The sequence below is a fragment of the Bufo gargarizans genome, chromosome 2, assembly GCF_014858855.1.
Source record: "Bufo gargarizans isolate SCDJY-AF-19 chromosome 2, ASM1485885v1, whole genome shotgun sequence".
Taxonomy (NCBI): Eukaryota; Metazoa; Chordata; class Amphibia; order Anura; family Bufonidae; genus Bufo; species Bufo gargarizans.
Window position 1 is genome coordinate 334,104,791 of NC_058081.1, and position 13,002 is coordinate 334,117,792.

Consider the following 13,002-nt stretch of genomic DNA (forward strand, 5'->3'; position numbering starts at 1 on the left):
GGCCATAGTTGAGTTTCAGCTGCAGCACGCACGGGTCAGTCGCACTGTGGAACAGCACCACTTCACCACCAATGACTGGGCCTCCAGGCGAGACCTGTGTGCCCTGTTGCGCTGTTTCGAGTACTCCACCAACATGGCCGGTGGTGATGACGCCGTTATCAGCGTTACAATACCACTTCTATGTCTCCTTGAGAAAACACTTAAGGCGATGATGGAATAGGAGGTGGCCAAGGAGGAGGAGGAGGAGGAAGAGGGGTCATTTTTAGCACTTTCAGGCCAGTCTCTTCGAAGTGACTCAGAGGGAGGTTTTTTGCAACAGCAGAGGCCAGGTACAAATGTGGCCAGCCAGGGACCACTACTGGAAGACGAGGAGGACGAAGATGAGGAGGAGGTGGAGGAGGATGGGGATGAAGCATGTTCACAGCGGGTTGGCACCCAACGCAGCTCGGGCCCATCACTGGTGCGTGGCTGGGGGGAAACGCAGGACGATGACGATACGCCTCCCACAGAGGACAGCTTGTCCTTACCTCTGGGCAGCCTGGCACACATGAGCGACTACATGCTGCAGTGCCTGTGCAACGACAGCAGATTTGCCCACATTTTAACGTGTGCGGACTACTGGGTTGCCACCCTGCTGGATCCACGCTGCAAAGACAATGTGCCCACCTTACTTCCTGCACTGGAGAGTGATAGGAAGATGCGCAAGTACAAGCGCACGTTGGTAGACGCGCTACTGAGAGCATACCCTAATGTCACAGGGGAACAAGTGGAAGTCCAAGGCGAAGGCAGAGGAGGAGCAAGAGGTCGCCAACGCACCTGTGTCACGGCCAACTCCTCTGAGGGCAGGGTTAGCATGGCAGAGATGTGGAAAAGTTTTGTCACCACGCCACAGCTAACTGCACCACCACCTGATACGGAACATGTTAGCAGGAGGCAACATTTCACTAACATGGTGGAACAGTACGTGTGCACACCCATCCACGTACTGACTGATGGTTCGGCCCCATTCAACTTCTGGGTCTCCAAATTGTCCACGTGGCCAGAGCTAGCCTTTTATGCCTTGGATGTGCTGGCCTGCCCGGCGGCCAGCGTTTTGTCTGAAAGTGTATTCAGCATGGCAGGGGGCGTCATTAAAGACAAACGCAGCCGCCTGTCTACAGCCAATGTGAACAAGCTGACGTTCATAAAAATGAACCAAGCATGATTCCCACAGGACCTGTCCATCCCTAGTGCAGATTAGACATTTATAACTACCTCCCCTTAACCATATATTATTGTACTCCAGGGCACTTCCTCATTCAATCCTTTTTTTATTTTCATTATACCATTATATTGCGGGGCAACCCAGAGTTGAATGAACCTCTCCTCTGTCTGGGTGCCGGGGCCTAAAAATATCTGACAATGGCCTGTTCCAGTGGTGGGTGACGTGAAGCCTGATTCTCTGCTATGACATGAAGCCTGATTTTCTGCAATGGGACCTCTCTCCTCTGTCTGGGAGCCGGGGCCTAAATATCTGACAATGGCCTGTTCCAGTGGTGGGTGACGTGAAGCCTGATTCTCTGCTATGACATGAAGCCTGATTTTCTGCAATGGGACCTTTCTCCTCTGTCTGGGTGCCGGGGCCTAAAAATATCTGACAATGGCCTGTTCCAGTGGTGGGTGACATGAAGCCTGATTCTCTGATATGACATGAAGCCTGATTCTCTGCTATGGGACTTCTCTCCTCTGTCTGGGTGCCGGGGCCTAAAAATATCTGACAATGGCCTGTTCCAGTGGTGGGTGACGTGAAACCTGATTCTCTGCTATGACATGAAGCCTGATTCTCTGCTATGATATGAAGCCTGATTCTCTGCTATGACATGAAGCCTGAATCTCTGCTATGGGACCTCTCTCCTCTGTCTGTGTGCCGGGGCCTATAAATATCTGACAGTGGCCTGTTCCAGTGGTGGGTGACGTGAAGCCTGATTCTCTGCTATAACATGAAGCCTGATTCTCTGCTATGGGACCTCTCTCCTCTGTCTGGGTGCCGGGGCCTAAAAATATCTGACAATGGCTGTTACAGTGGTGGGTGACATGAATCCTGATTCTCTGCTATGACATGAAGCCTGATTCTCTGCTATGGGACCTCTCTCCTCTGTCTGGGTGCCGGGGCCTAAATATCTGACAATGGCCTGTTCCAGTGGTGGGTGACGTGAAGCCTGATTCTCTGCTATGACATGAAGACTGATTCTCTGCTATGACATGAAGCCTGATTTTCTGCAATGGGACCTCTCTCCTCTGTCTGGGTGCCGGGGTCTAAATATCTGACAGTGGCCTGTTCCAGTGTTGGGTGACGTGAAGCATGATTCTCTGCTATGACATGAAGCCTGAATCTCTGCTATGGGACCTCTCTCCTCTGTCTGGGTGCTGGGGCCTAAAAATATCTGACAATGGCCTGTTCCAGTGGTGGGTGACATGAAGCCTGATTCTCTGCTATGGGACCTCTCTCCTCTGTCTGGGTGCCGGGGCCTAAAAATATCTGACAATGGCCTGTTCCAGTGGTGGGTGACGTGAAACCTGATTCTCTGCTATGACATGAAGCCTGATTCTATGCTATGACATGAAGCCTTATTCTCTGCTATGACATGAAGCCTGAATCTCTGCTATGGGACCTCTCTCCTCTGTCTGTGTGATGGTGCCTAAAAATATTTGACAGTGGCCTGTTCCAGTGGTGGGTGACGTGAAGCCTGATTCTCTGCTATGACATGAAGCCTGATTCTCTGCAATGGGACCTCTCTCCTCTGTCTGGGTGCCGGGGCCTAAATATCTGACAGTGGCCTGTTCCAGTGGTGGGTGACGTGAAGCCTTATTCTCTGCTATGACATGAAGCCTGATTCTCTGCTATGGGACCTCTCTCCTCTGTCTGGGTGCTGGGGCCTAAATATCTGACAATGGCCTGTTCCAGTGGTGGGTGACGTGAAGCCTGATTCTCTGCTATGACATGAAGCCTGATTCTCTGCTATGACATGAAGCCTGATTCTATGCTATGACATGAAGCCTGAATCTCTGCTATGGGACCTCTCTCCTCTGTCTGTGTGCCAGGGCCTAAACATATCTGACAGTGGCCTGTTCCAGTGGTGGGTGATGTGAAGCCTGAATCTCTGCTATGACATGAAGCCTGATTCTCTGCAATGGGACCTCTCTCCTCTGTCTGGGTGCCAGGGCCTAAATATCTGACAGTGGCCTGTTCCAGTGGTGGGTGACGTGAAGCCTGATTCTCTGCTTTGACATGAAGATGGATTCTCTGCTATGGGACCTCTCTCCTCTGTCTGGGTGCCGGGGCCTAAAAATATCTGACAACGGCCTGTTCCAGTGTTGGGTGACATGAAGCCTGATTCTCTGCTATGACATGAAGCCTGATTCTCTGCTATGGGACCTCTCTCCTCTGTCTGGGTGCCGGGGCCTAAATATCTGACAATGGCCTGTTCCAGTGGTGGGTGACGTGAAGCTTGATTCTCTGCTATGACATGAAGCCTGATTCTCTGCTATGACTTGAAGCTTGATTCTCTGCTATGACATAAAGCCTGATTCTCTGCTCTGGGACCTCTCTCATCTGTCTGGGTGCCGGGGCCTAAATAACTGACAATGGCCTGTTCCAGTGTTGGGTGACGTGAAGCCCGATTCTCTGCTATGACATGAAGCCTGAATTTTCTGCTATGGGACCTCTCTCCTCTGTCTGGGTGCCGGGGCCTAAATATCTGACAGTGGCTTGTTCCAGTGGTGGGTGACATGAAGCCTGATTCTCTGCCATGAGACCTCTCTCCAATTGATATTGGTTAATTTTAATTTATTTTATTTTTATTTTTATTCATTTCCCTATCCACATTTGTTTGCAGGGGATTTACCTACATTGTGCTGCCTTTTGAAGCCCTCTAGCCCTTTCCTGGGCTATTTTACAGCCTTTTTAGTGCCGAAACGTTCGGGTCCCGATTGACTTCAATGGGGTTCGGGTTCGGGACGGAGTTCGGGTCGAGTTCGGATCTAGTTCAAACCCAAACATCCAGGTGTTCGCTCAACTCTACTTTCCATACGTACATGCTACAGACATAGTGCCGTAATATCACAAGTTCACAACAATACTTAGTGCATCAACCAGTAATATGTAGTCAGACCTGCTAAAATGTGAAGTTGCACGTATTGCGCCAAAACATGTGCATAATTAATTGTTGATTTGCACAATCGCAAATATATTGAGCACTCTATCTGCATATAAAGCTATTGTAATATTCTGCCGTGCCAACCATTTTCTCCAGTCTCAGGAAACTTCTAGCAGCTCAAAAAATGTAGCAAAAGTGACCCACGCCTTTATTCCGCACGCAATATGCGTATATTACATTGCCGATTTTTGCAAACAAGAAAATTATGGCATGCTGGGAGTTTTTGAGGATGTCTGCACTTAAACTAATATTTTTGGGGAAAAAATTAGTTTCCGTGTCTCCAAAGTCTGAGAGCCATAGTTTTTTATGTTCTCTAGGGGACTGTTGGGGATTATAAAAATGTAGTACTCCATGGAAGTGTGATACTCCCTGAAGCAATCGATAATGCAGAGGCCCAGATGATCGGGGCAAGTGTCACATTGAGTGGTGGTGTCCTTCCGTATCCCCCTCCTGTGACACACTCTGCACTTTTTTGGGTTCGTCCCTTCTTTCCAGTATGGAGGACCACACCTGGAAAATGTTGGCCAGGGATGATCCGGGCGCCTTCAATTCCCGAGGTACGCAGGCCTGCTCTTTCCCGGTCTGAAAAGATCAGGTTCTTGAGGCCCGCCTCATAGAATTGGAGGAATGTCCCTGTGCTGCCAGTGCTTTGGGATAGTACAAAAGCGTTGTACAAGGCAACCTGTACCAAGTAGACCGCAACTTTTTTGTACCATGCCCGAGTTTTGCGCATGGCATTATATGGCTTGAGGACTTGATCAGAGAGATCAACTCCTCCCATATACCGATTGTAGTCGACGATACAATCAGGCTTGAGGACTGTTGCCGTGGTACCTCGCACAGGGACAGGGGGATGCTGTTACCGTGGATTGTGGACAGCATAAGGACATCCCTCTTGTCCTTATACCTGACCAGCAACAGGTTTACACTGGTAAGGGCACAGGTCTCACCCCTGGGGATAGGTACCTGGAGGGGGTAGGTAGGGAGGCTGCGTTGATTTTTCTGCACGGTTCCACAAGCAGACGTGGATCTGGCGGCAAGGGACCTGAACAAGGGGATACTAGTATAAAAGTTATACACGTATAGGTGGTAACCCTTATCTAGCAGTGGGTGCATAAGGTCCCACACAAGTTTCCCGCTAACACCCAGAGTGGGGGGACATTCTGGGAGTTCAATACGGGAATGTCGCCCCTCATACAGATGAAATTTGTGAGTGTACCCTGAGGTACTCTCACCAATTTTGTACATTTTCACGCCATACCACGCCTGCTTAGTGGGTATGTATTGGCGGAAACTGAGTCTCCACTTGAACGCAACAAGAGACTCATCAACTGCGACCTCCCTTCCAGGTACGTAGGCCTGTGCAAATTGGGCCCTGAAGTGATTGATGACCGGCCGTATCTTATACAGACGGTCATGGGCAGGATCACCTCGGGGGGGGGGACATGCTGCATTATCTGAATAATGCAGACATTTCCGGATGGCTTCAAACAGGGGGCGTGTCATGGCCATACTGTAGAGTGGGGTCTGGTAGACGACGTCCCCACTCCAGTATTGCCTGACACTCGGTTTTTGCACTAGACCCATGTGCAGCACGAGGCCCCAAAATGTCCTCATCTCGGCTGCACTGACCGGCGTCCAGCCACCGAGTCTAGCCAAAAAGGAGCCCGGGTGCTGAGCAACGAACTGTTGGGCATACAGGTTCGTCTGCTCCACCATCAGATTCACAAATGGGTCACTGAATTATTATTTTTTTAAGTCCATTTTAGTGAAGCCCACTGTGGGAATCTGGATTCCTGGATTGCCAACAAAATCCGGAATCTCTGGCTCAAAATCCACTGGGGGACACCAGCTAAGTTCACCGGTAGGGGGCTCCGGTGGGCTTATTTGGTGGGCCGGGAAACCAGTACGAGCCCCAGGGCGGCTTGTACTAGAGTGGGCCAGCATGTGGGTCTCCTAGCTCTGCCGCCCTGGGGGCTCATCGTTTTTAGATGATGATGAGGAGGATGCGGATGACAAGAGTGCGCGCAAAAAAAAAAAAGTGGTGGGGGGGGTTGGGGGGGCAAGTGGAAGGGGTGGGTCTAGGGTCTCACAGCTAAGTGCTGTGGACCCCAACCACCAGAAACAATAAATCAGATAAAGTGTTTTTGTTTTTTTTCTTTCCTAACTAACTTTTCCCTTCCATCCCTGCCTAATGGTGCCTCTCCCTCACTGACCCTAACCTTCCTGGAGGGTGATGGGTCCAGGAGGGTGATGGGTGCCAACAGGGGGATCGCAGGAGCTGGTGAGGATGGTGCTGGATGATGCAGGTGCAGCAGCAGGAAGAGGAGGGGAGAGGGGAGCACGGGGAATTTGAATCTCCCGCCTCTCTCCAAGACCAATGAGCACCATGGACAGCAGCCATCAGCACCACGGCTAGCACCGCCTCTCCCAAATGCTCGGACTGTGATTGGTGGTGTATAATCACACCACCGATCACCGTTCTTTTCCGGTTCATCCCGGTTCAGACCCGAATGGACCGGAAATGCTGTAAACCGCAGGTCTGAATTGACCTGCGGTTTGCTGCGATCGCCGATGTGGGGGGTCACATGACCCCCCCTGGCGTTGTGACAGGATGCCCGCTGAATGATTTCAGCGGACATCCTGTTCCGATTAACCCCCACTGCGCCGCAATCGTGTTTGAAAGTTAGGAAGTACCGGTACGTTCTGAGTCCTTAAGGACTTGGCAAACGGGGCGTGCCGGTACGTCCTAAGTCCCTAAGGGGTTAAAGGTGGCATGCAGCCATTAACAATGAAGTGTGGTCTTCATTATTAAATGAAATGCACCTGTGGGCCAATTAGCCTAGCAGTTCTTTGCAATAGCAAGCGCCTAACCTGCCCACAGCACAGCGGATTCATGTGGCCATACCCTAAGGCAGAGTGACCTGGGTATACCTGATTTATAGCGATTCATGACAAATTAATTTGTAACAAATCAAATTTCTTGGCTATCTTTGGTGAAGTTGCTCATCTCTATTTGCTAATCCTAAAGGTTCACATACTTTTGCCACTCACAGACATTTGATATTGGATCATTTTCCTGAAATATTAGACCAAGTGTAATATTTTTTACTCATTTTTTTTATTTTGGTATCTTTATCTACTTTTAGTAGGTGTAAAAATCTAATGTAGTTTTACATACAGTATATGCAGATATGTAGACAATTCTGAAGGGTTCACAAACTTTCAAGCACTTCTGTATCTTCATTATATTAAAAAGTGGCAAATCAATAAACTCAGTTTCAAGATTTAAACTCTCAGGAGAGGAATTCATTGAGTCCTGTATTAAGGATGATCAAACTGGTTTTACCAGTTCATGATTTTGTCTAAATTTTGTAGAGAGAGAAAGAGAGAGAGAGAACCTATCTGAGGCTAGAGAACGCCCCACTTGATTTCTGGGGAAATATATATGCAAATTATCATGTCCAACATCTGCTGTCATTAGATAGGTTTAGAAAACCTAATTTGAATATGTTTCCCAGAAACCCAGAGGGGTATCACCTGGCCTACAATATTGCATCTAAAATATAGCCACTACCTAAAGATAAAAGATTTGGAGTTAAAATTTTGTCCAAATTTTAAAGAAGGCCACTTTTGTCGCAGTTACTGTATATTAACTATTTCATTATTCAATTAATCACAAACAGCTAATGCAATAATATGAGAAAGCAAATGGTTAATTTGAGTTTGACATTTTCAGACATTTGACAAGGAACATTTTCAATACATCATTACTTGACATTAAAATATGCTATTGGTTTGCCTAATGTCCAAAAAAATGTGATCTTAACAAATACAAAATCAGAGAACCATTAAAATACTCTAAATACCCCACAGAATTTATGACACTATCATTAATTAAACTATGCTCAACAGTGAGCACAGTAACCCATATTTATCTCCACAGATTTAGAAGTGACAGATGATAATCATTAAGGAGATGACAAAATGATGTATCCAACATTAGCTGTGAAATTTAAGTTAATTTCTTTCCCAGGTAATGACACCTTGATGCTGTGTAATGCACATTTCTAAAGCATGCTTCGTATACTGAAAGTTTAAAAAACTAATTTTCAAATATTTAGAAAATGAATTGGCTAGTTTAGAACAAGTCTCATAATTTATTAGTGTACATTAGTAGCAGTTAGCATATACAGTACATTTAAAAAAGCAAAGCCATTTTCAGGTATAGTATATTGCAATATTTAAAAGGACAAATCCTGAAAAACAGAATTTGCATTGGTTCTTTAAGGACAGCATGTCAACCATTATACTTGCAAGTAAGGAATCCGAGATTGGTGAGAAAAGATCAGAGAATGTTGTGCGCTCAGTGAGCAGAGTAATCAAAGAGACATATCTGGTTGACATCCTCCTCTGTACCAATTAAATGTGACCTCCCTGCTGATGTTTTAAAGTCTAATTAAAGTTGTTTCAGTTTCACTGAGCTAAAACATGGGTACAGCATAGATTTAAACACACTTGTGTATTAAGTATGATCCTTTCAGAATGGTTAAGTCCCATACTCTATAAATAAAGCAAGTAGTGGCAATAAGAAGAGAAAGGCACTCATAGGATGAGTATGTCAAGTGAACATTAAATCCACAGCTAGTGGGAAATGGTTTGCTCACCTTTTTGGGTTGCAACAAATTGGGAGCAACCACAATAAAGGCCAAATGTGAAGGGTTAACTGTTGATTCAGCCTGAACTTGTCCAATCACCTTGGGAAGGAGGCACACTGCCAGTCGGGAAGACAGTAGAAGTAGAAGAACGCCAGACCATAGGAGTCAAGAGTGTGGACAACAAGGGGTGCACTTTCACAACCCGTTGTTCAATAAATTTAAATTTATTTAATGACAATGCGCTTTGGGGTACCACTGACCCCTTTATCAAGTCTAAAAGAAAGTGAGTATAAATATAATACAGAGAAATATATGTAAACATATGTAAAAATTATTATATATATATATGGTCTAAAATTGTGTAAAAAAGAGAAAAATTATAAAAAATGTATAAACAATATATACACATATACATAAATGGATATACAGTATGAAAACGTGATAATGTGGATACAAAAGACAAATTAAAATATCATAAAAGAGCTTTCTGTGAAGATATGAACAGATATTGGTGCCATAGGATCAACCTATATAAATATGTATACATATGCACCAAGACTACAGAGACGCATGATAATATATGAATGAGAGATATTAAATAACATCACACAACAAAAAATAACTTTTCGTCTGCTACTGGGCAAAAACTATTTGTCCTATACTAAATCTAGTGTACTGATTATAAATCCGAAGTCAGAATTGTTGTAACATGTCACGAAATTTGCATAAGTATGCATAAGTATGCCTAAATGAATTAAGTACTTGGAAAGCACTGAATAATTTTGAACAGAACGAGTTTTACTCACACAATTACCTGATCTACATCAAAGTTTGCGTAGTAAACAGTGTATGAAAATGTAATGGAATAACACAATTTCAAAAAGTCTTGTTTTCAGTTTAAAAGTCTTACTTGAGCAAGGCCCAGTACTGTTAAAAGTTCTTCAAGCATCTGCTTTTGCGTTTGTGAACAGTCATATTTTCCCGATGCAAAAACTAGCAGTAGTCCCCCATCATGTTGGGATTCTAGTGGCCTTGATACCTGTTCTCTATTGTAGAAATGTCTTTATGTTCATCACTTACGTGTCCCAAATCGTGTGGAAAAAGTCAAGATGGGAATGTAAGAAATGCACTTTCAATGACATTCTGCAGCCAAGGTGTTCATATGCTGTAAGCATGTTGTCTACTAATTCAGCATAGTTTGCAGCTTGTCTGTTCCCAAGGAAGTTCTGCACTACTAGCACAAATGCATCCCAAGCTGCAAGACGCACTCGCTTTGTCAGATTCTTGCGCTGATCATAAGTATGTATTTGTCACATATGTAGCAGAAATTGTCTGGATCGTTAACACATTTGCGTTTATCCATCTTAAGTTTCAAAACTGATAGCACTATAACAGATTAAAAAAAATGCTGTTTTCTTTTCTACTATGACAGATCAATTTATTAAAATCTGTCCAGCTTGCCTTATATACTTACTGCTGACATCACTCTGAGTGCATCTGAACAGATCCGGACATGTCCATTGTAATATCTCCAATATAATGCATTAATATTATAACCGAATAGGCTATGCATGTATAACTTAACCCTTTAAGGACCTGTACTGCAGGAGTCCGGTCCCCAAACATGGTGCCCACGACACATGTATGCGATCAGCCATAAGGCTGATCGCATACATTTACCCTTTCAGATGCTATGGTCAAATGTGACCAATCCAGAAGCTGCGCACTTCTGCTCTGGTAACAGCCTTCCCTCGGCTGAGATCGGGAAACCTGTTACATTGATCTAATAGGCTGAAGCCTCAAGCAGGCGTTGGTGCCTATTAGATGACTATACCAATGCAGGCCACTAGATGGCAGCATTGTATTGGTATAGTGCAAATCAAGTGTTCAATGGTGTGGTTTTCTTCCTCTAAAACCTGGGGGTGTCTTATGGGCAGGTGCATCTTATAGGGTGAAAAATACAGAACTATCTATGTGCATTATTCCATTGAAAGCTGCTGTGTACTCACAAATCTTCCAAATCTACTGCTAAGGGTGTGAACCAGGCTTGAGTGAATCGACCTTCGGATCATATTTCCGACGTTGAATTGTTCAAAAATGTAAATGTTAATGCGGTTTCCATACAGCATTAAAATGTATTGGGTCCATGGAGACAAACATCATATCGCGCAAAGTCGCATTAGACTTCTGTGAATTACTACTGTATTCCAATCTGTGTATTTAAAAGCAATTTAAAATAGGAATCCGAAGTTGGCTTTGTTACCGAAGTACCATTCAGTACCAAAGCCCACATCAGATTGATATTTTATCTATGATCCAAAGTTCGATTTGCTCAAGCCTAGTGGGAGCACATTGTCACAGACATACCCGAGACAGGTGGCAGGAGATCGGTGAGACTGGCAACATGTGGTTTGATCTGACATGTTTTCCATTAGGATCAAATGACGTCTGTGTTCCCCAGGTGTAGCTATTATGGTCATTTAACCTGCTTTATTTATTGTTGTTTCTCCCACTATGGTATGCGGTTTTATAGCTTCTGTTGGAGTTGTGGATAGCTGGTGTGTGGATCTCGGCTGAGTTCCTGGTGCTGCCATAGACACTTGAAATTATGTGTTTTCTTTCCCTTTTGTATTTTGTTTAGGTTATTTTGTGTGTTGCTTTCCCTGTCATTTGTATTAAGGCCTGAGGGAGACTCCTGTTCGTCCTACCTTTTGGAGAAACAGGTTGTCTCCGTCCTGAGTACCAGGGTCCTATAAGGTGAGTTAGAACACTAGGTATTCCGGTGTATGAATTCACCTATCTCTGGGGTCTGTTCATACTGGTATTTAGTCAGGACTTTGATTAGGGTTATACTAGGAGGTGTCCGTCTTATTTCCCTAGTTTCCAGGCCTTTTTCCCTCACCCCCTTCCCTCCTATGTTCAGTGTGGTGTTTCCCTCCCACACCCGAACGTGACACACATTTTGTTCTTGACTCCTCATGTGCATAGAAAGTATAAAACTCATAATTTGATTATAAAGCAAAAATCTGAAGATTCTAACAATAAAAAGCACAAATGTATGTGGAACAGTTTCCGTATTTGCACAAGAGAGCTGAATATACTGTATGTTACTAAATGTAACTAAATAAAATTCTGTACATGATGAACACCATAACATGAGAAGTCAAACAAAATCATATATATAGAGGAACATATAATTAAACGGGTTGTCCAAGCTTTTTAATATTGATGACCTATCCTCAGGATTGGTCATCAATATCAGATTGGCTGGGTTCCGACACCTGGCACCCCCATCGATCAGCTGTATGTGAAAAGGGTGTGTGAAGTGTGCACATGCCTACTCTCTTCCTGTCCGCTGCTGTATGTCTATGGAAAAGCAGCAGCAGGCAGAAAGAGAGAAGGGAGACAGTACATGCACACTGCACGCGCCGTCTCCTCATACAGCTGATTGATGGGGGTGCCGGATGTCGGACGATCTGATATTGATGACCTATCCTGAGAATAGGTCATCAATATAAAAAGCCAGAACATCCTCTTTAATGAGTCTACAAAGTTTCAATGTGAATTAAGCCTACAAGAATAATATTTCATCATTAGAAAAGAGAACATACCATGAACATCTATGGTAATCAAAGCACCAAGAGTAATACGTTGCATTTTTGTTAACATTCCTCTCACAATATTAACAATATCTTCAATTTGGTCACTGCATTTTTTCACTATACTTTGGAGACATCCATTTTCCACTATAAAGCCTATAAAGAGAAAAAAAAAACATAAATATAATGTAATAATTCATATCAACTGCTCTACTTTTTGTTAGCGCTCTAAAAGAGATTATCCCATAATTAATGTAAACAATGAAAATCAGACTTCATATCGTACATGACAATCTCTTTCTAACAAAGCTGCAACCATCCATGTACCTTACGTTCATTGCTCCAATTGCTTTGCTAAATTTAAGTGAAGCTGGCAGCTCAATGGGAGTGCCCTTTCTGCTGCCGCTTGGGGTGTGTCCTTTCTGCTGCAGCTTTCTCCCTATGACAGCTCAGGGGGCAGCTGAAGGATGAAACTGAGCATGTCTGGCCATGTTAGTAAGTTGGGAAAAATAAGAAAAAAACAAACAGCAGGTGGTGCTATACAGAAAT

The 13,002-nt window shown here is 44.5% G+C and overlaps 1 pseudogene; it reads right to left on the bottom strand.

The window, feature by feature from the left end:
• LOC122925882 overlaps nt 1–13,002 on the bottom strand; it is a 2,558,103-nt pseudogene that overhangs the window by 1,664,477 nt on the left and 880,624 nt on the right.